Here is a 5,555-nt window from a genome sequence, read left to right on the forward strand (position 1 = left end):
TCTGTCCTCAACTCTGGGAGATCATTCTGCAGCTGGAATCCTCTGGCCGTTCTGAGGGATATCTTCGTCTTACGGGGCTTGGTGTACTGGAAATTGGCATCATTCTTGTCATCTCAGCACGGTCCAATCTGCAGAGTCCCTCCCACGTCAGTATTCTAGGGTCCATTGTTGAACGGCTTTTGTACGTTAACGGAATCCTGCTTATGATGGTGTTAAGGAACATGGTCCCACTATCCTTTGCTCTCGTGTTTATGTTCCTGGATTCTTCGCTTGCTCTGATCACCTTAGTGATATGGTCCCATGAAACAGAAGGCGCCTCAGTGAGCCTTTTCATCCAGGAAGTCTTCTCGCCGATCTTAAAGTGCCGTGGGGCAACATCTGGTTCTTCCATAGCCGTAATACTCTTCGTGGGAATCCTCCAATTATTTTTCTGGCTAATTTTTGTCATAAGGCCAGATATTGCACACAGTATTCTTCAGTTAGACCAGTTTCAAGGAAGCTCAAATGGTTACTTAGCGACCTCCTTTTTCACTATGTCTATCCTTGGTTGGTATCACGTGATAAATGCAACGGTTGTAAATTATCCATTTGTGCCTGCCGCGTTGTTTTACCGTCTTTCCTTGAATATTCCAGCTTTGGTTATATTATTTTCTCTTGACCAAGTTCAACGCAATCTTTTCATGGTCGTGTCCGGATGCGAAATTTGTTTTTCTGTAATTTTTTGGTATTTGAAATCAGCTCGAAAAAGTGTCTGGAAACTGATGAAAGCGACTCGGAGCAAAAAATGCTCACTTCCACTGATAAAAAATGATTAAGTTTTCTCGAAATGAAACTTATATTTATGATAATAGGCCATTTTACAGTTGTTTGCTCAGCGACCAAGCCTATGAATGGCTGCGAGGCTGCCGGTGACCTTGCATTGATACAGACCTCACTGCTTTTATCATGTAAATTGTGTTGTTGTAACGCTAATTAGTCCATATTAACATTACAAAAGCATGAAGGTTTGTATCAAAACAGGGTCACCGGCAGCCTCGCTTCCATTGTTAGGCCTGGTAACTTAGCCACAACTGTAAAATGGTCTATTCTCAGACGCAAATTTGTCTTTTACTTTAAGCAAAGACTGTATTTAGATCGCGAGCGAAATGCATGATGGTGTTGTGATAGAACAACGATTGTCATGGCGAGACTGCATGCGAGGACGTGGAAGAGCAGAATTGCATTGCCTTTAAAGCACTTGAACAAAACTCATTTGGATCATATTGTGAATATAGACAAGAGCTACAAGGATTCTCCAACACTCCTGGTTATTTATCAAAGGTTGCTCAACGCGTGGATTAAAATTTACGTTAAGGAGCTTCCGCTCAAAGCGTTTTTGAGTCACCAGCAGACGGACACCGAAAGTGAACATTTATCATGCCACCGGGACTGAAGTCTTCCCCAGATTTTTAAACTAATCGTCTCTCATAGAGAAAAGAAACTTAGCAATATAAATACACAAGTTAAATAGGAAGACGGCTCACTTCTGTTGCCGTTTTTTGCTAAGAAACATTTCAATTGCTTTTAAGTTCCCTACCAATTGAATTTCAACGACTCTTTATTAATATTATTATTACTAATATCATGATCATTTATTTACTTGTTTATTTGCTAGTCTTGTGCACTGAAATGATCTCATTTTTGGGTAAACTTTCGAACTTCTTGAGCAGCCAGCTTGAGTAAACGTATAACTGAACAAGACGTCAATTAGGCGTTAACGCGGGACGCACTGGTCCACGATTGCTTGCTTAAAAATACTGATCAAAGCGAGCAACAGGCAGCGGCTGTAAATTAAAATTCTAGAGTTTGTGACAAAATTCCTTGGAACAGTACACGAATACACAGATCGGAAACTATCTTGGCTCACTCTCCCCTCGGCTTCCCAAGGTATTGCGATGTATTGTTTCAAAACTTTTTACCGAGGCTGTAGTTGTTATTGATATAACGGGTGTTGTATCAGCTTTTTAAAAAACGGTTGTGCAAACCGTTAAAAACGATTTTTCAAAAGCGTTAAACGGAAACTAATTTTTGAAAAACGGAAAGCAAAATTGTTTATACCCTTTAGCAATAGTGTTTTAACGGTTTGAAACGAAAACGAAACGGTTTTTGCCTTTAAACGAAAAATCGTTAGTGTGTGTTTTCTCATTCCCGGTCACATGTTGTTTTTAACAAATACCATTCCGTCTTGAGCTCCAAAGGATTTTCCAGAAAAGAGTCAAGTTCATCAGTGTTTTCTTCGTTTTGTGTCCGAACGTATCACAGCCTTATTCTTTTAAGAATAAACACCTAATGTTGTTGGAGACTTAGGGAAGGCATTGAAAAATCTGCGTGTGAAAGATAACTAAAATTATCTTTCACACGCAGATTTTTCAATGCCTTCCCTAAGTCTCCAACAACATTAGGTGTTTCTAAGACATGTTCCTCCCAGAGTTCCATGTCTTTTTCTTCCCTCTCTCTTCTGCCTTCTGCATGAGCCAGCTAGCTCTGTCTAATATACAGATTACTTCATGGAAAGCGCGCGCGTACCGGATTTTCACACGAGTTGGTGAAGTATCTGAAATCGAACGAGTGAGCGCAGCGAACGAGTGAGATTTCTGAAAATCCCGTACAAAGCGCTTTCCATGCTGTAATTTGTTTATTTTATACATACTGAGATTTTTTTATTTATCCAGCTTTAATTGGTTCTCTAAAATAATTGCAAAACTCCAGTATTAAATTATTTTCGAAAAATTACTAAAATCGACACGTGAAAATACCTCCATACATGTCCAATACACTCGACCTGAGTCGGGTTGTCTTCAATCGCAGGCGGATTGAGTCCGATCGCGACCGGAACCGGAATTGGGTGCATGGCGCTTGATCAGTGGCACCGGAAGTGACGGTTAACAGGAGCGAGAGGGTTGAAAAAGTTGGCAAACAGACTCGATCGGATCCGATGGGGACAGCTCTTCCTGGCAAGAGTCAATCGGACTCTCGGAAGTCAGTTCGCGCGTCACAGAAAATATCTCTCAGCCATGACGCGAAACAAGCACACGCTACACGTGAAATATACGTCGTTCTTAAAGCCATACAAGCGATACAAGCGCGCTATACATGTAACATTAGTCGTTCTTTAAGACATGAGGCGAAAGTTAACATCACGAAATATTGCACTCCACACTATACCTCGTTCTTTAAAGCATGAAGCTGAACAAGATTTTGACAAATCCAGGTCATTGAATTTCCGATTGCGACAGAAATTCTTGTCATCCAATCTCCGACAACAATAAATTATTAGCTTTTCAGTCAAATCCACTGATTTCTGTGACGAAGACAAAGATACTCTACGTGAACGAGAGCCTTTCCCTGGATGAAAACATTCATTTGTTTTTCTAATTGAATTGTGATTAATTCCATAAGACATTAGAAACTTCTATAGCATTCTGGAACTGTTCTAGTTAAAAGAGCTCTATATTGATTATATGTGAAATATAGAATGGTCAAGGTTATGACATTAGAAAGTTCTATAGCATTCTAGAACTGCTCTAGTTTGAAGAGCTCTATAGAAAGTTCTATATCATTCTAGAACCGCACTAGTAAAATGGTCGAATGTGCAAACTTCTAAAGTTCTGATTAAAGTCAAAATTCGCAGTTCTAGAGTTCCGATTTCTAGAGTTCTAAGTTCTAGAATTCTCAATTGTTATATGTTACCCTCTGTGGGCTCTAGAATGTCTAGAGTTCTAGAATAGCCAGACTCTCTAAGTGAGTTCCAGAACGTCTAAACTGCGCACTAGGCTTCGTTGATTTCACTGATTACCATTCACTAGTTTAAATACTAAGCACTCATTTAAGCAAAAACAAATCCCCATGAATACCATGTAACCACGTTATACCTCGACCGTATCCAAGCACCTTAAGTGAGCTAAAACGTTCCCCCGTTTTCCAAAACGAATTAAAAATGGACATGAAAACTTGACTAAACCAGGTATCGCTCTTTAGCTTTCACTTTGCGGTTCGGTTAACTACACTTTTCCCGAGATTATGTGAAGAAGAAAGCACTCGTTTACTGATTAAGCCTAAGCGCTCCTTTCAGTTATTAGGCCCCAGTAAGCACTCTCGCAAAAGTTTAGCTTTCATTTTGCGGTTCGGTCAACTACACTTTTCACAAAATCTCCGACAACAATAAATTATTAGCTGTTCATTCAAATCAGTGTAGAAGACAAAGATAATCTGAACGCCTTTCCCTGGATTAAAACTTCCATTTGATATTCTAATTGAAATTGTTATTAATTCGGAATAACTGATACGTTATTTATTTATGAAAATAAGTAAGTGAAAACAACATTGAAGGATGTTTAACAAACCCAAAAAATTATTACTACCCCAGCACGAACTTGTTCGCCGAACGTCCGGCTCGGTGTGCGCTTGCAATGTCACTGAACCACCGAAGCCATCGGAGATATGTCCAGAAATGCACGCAACAACCAAAAATGGCCAAAAAAGAGAAAATGTTGGCGAATTTGGCAACTATGGCGAAAATGACAATTTTGCCACAATCGCCAACAAGGTAAAGCACAAAGCAGAGAGTGCTTAGGCCTAATCACTGAAAGGAGCGCTTAGGCGTAATCAGTAAACGACTGCTTTCTTCGAACCGTAAAATGAAAGCTAAACTTTGCAATAGTGCTTAGGCCTAATCACTGAAACGAGCGCTTACACTTTTGAAATATCGCTATAATGAACTGCCATCGCGGTCCGCAATCCCGTAGTCGAGGACTGAAAATTGTTCAAGGGCAAGACGATCTCGTGAAAAGTGTAGTGAACCGAACAACAAAATGAAAGCTAATATTTCAAGAAGGTGCTTTGGACTAATCACGGAAGCGAGCGCTTCGGCGTAATCAGTAAACGAGTGCTTTCTTCCTCACAAGAGTAGTATAGGAGTTGGGGGTACGAGCAAATTTTTGTAAAAATGTTCTCATACCAACCCAACTCCTATCTATCGTATGGTGACCATACAATGGAAAACTATATGTTATTTAAAATGCGTGACTTTCTTAGAAAAATCACAAAGCATGACATTCTCGGAAATAAAGAAAGGGGGTTTTCCCGTGTTTTTTAACCAACCACAAGCTTCACATTTTTACTTCACAATTGTGAATTTTTTCGGCGAAACTTTTCAAATTTGTGAAATAATTTTGTGAAGTTGCATGCATGAAGTGTTTTTATATATTCGCATAAGTAAATGAAACAGAAAAAATCACCATAGCGTGACATTTTGGTTAACTTTATGAGTAAACTTTATAAAGCAGTAAACTTTATTATTCAGATTGTTTTAGTGTGTTGATATTATAATGTCCGTATGCATAACTCGTTATGCCATTGTTGTGAATATACCGCTTATCATCGAAGCAAGATAATAACACTTTATTAAGCTCATAGCTTCCGAGTTGATGGTTATTGCTTCGGATTGTTTTCATTGTGTGATGTATTGTTATTAAATAGTACATTTTTATAATTTTCATGAGTGATGTTCTTTTTGA

General features: G+C 39.1%; 1 pseudogene; it reads left to right on the top strand.

Annotated features, from left to right (window-relative positions):
- LOC138053164 (uncharacterized) overlaps positions 1 to 811 on the top strand; it is a 950-nt pseudogene extending 139 nt beyond the window's left edge.
- The last annotated feature ends 4,744 nt before the right edge of the window (positions 812 to 5,555 follow it).

This window comes from Montipora capricornis, chromosome 6, assembly GCF_036669925.1.
Source record: "Montipora capricornis isolate CH-2021 chromosome 6, ASM3666992v2, whole genome shotgun sequence".
In the NCBI taxonomy this organism is placed as follows: Eukaryota; Metazoa; Cnidaria; class Anthozoa; order Scleractinia; family Acroporidae; genus Montipora; species Montipora capricornis.